The sequence below is a fragment of the Orycteropus afer genome, unplaced genomic scaffold (genome assembly GCF_000298275.1).
Source record: "Orycteropus afer afer isolate SDZICR_OR568_19922 unplaced genomic scaffold, OryAfe1.0 scaffold00512, whole genome shotgun sequence".
In the NCBI taxonomy this organism is placed as follows: domain Eukaryota; kingdom Metazoa; phylum Chordata; class Mammalia; order Tubulidentata; family Orycteropodidae; genus Orycteropus; species Orycteropus afer.
The window spans coordinates 1368893-1369609 of NW_006922099.1; positions in this window are offsets into that span (position 1 = coordinate 1368893).

The window sequence follows — 717 nt, forward strand, 5'->3', positions numbered from 1 at the left end:
TTATGTGCCATTGAGTCATCCCTGACTCATAGTGACCCCTCCTTGGGTTTCTGAGGCAGTATCACTACGGAAGTAGTTTTGCCCAACCTTCCTTCCGAGGAGTGGCTGGTGGGTTTGAACCGCCAGCCCTCTGGTTAGCAGTCAAGTGCCTTAGCCACTATGCTACCAGAGCTCCCCCCTTTTCCTAGATCCCATTTTTTTCTTTCTTGTGGTTCTTCCTATCCCTTCTTTTTTGTTTTGCACTATTCCCAGTTTTTTTCCTGGTTATTCTCTTATTCTATCTCATTTCTTTTATTTTCCCCTCAGATACTATTTTTTTTCCTCCTCTATTTCTGTTTCTTTTGTGTTTTAAAAGCATTTCTTTAAATATTTTCTCTCATTTATTGGCTCCCCCCCCCCTCGTTTTTTAGTGATTATTCCTGTGTGTTTATGTGGTGTATGTTTTTGTCTTTGCTTTTACTTTTTTGGTGATGGTTTTTGATTGTTGTTTTTGTCTATCTTGGAAACAGCACATGTGCCCATTTGACTCAACCATACCCACACCTCCCACACCCTAGCCACTGAGGGCTACCATTTCCTTCCATAACAAGTGGCCAACAATACACAACATCCAATATGAGCCTGACTCATCCTTAACTGCTGTTCACAAACAGATAACAGAGATCTGTAGACCCACCCTCATTCTCTGTCACACCCACTGGTACACAGGTGGTAAGT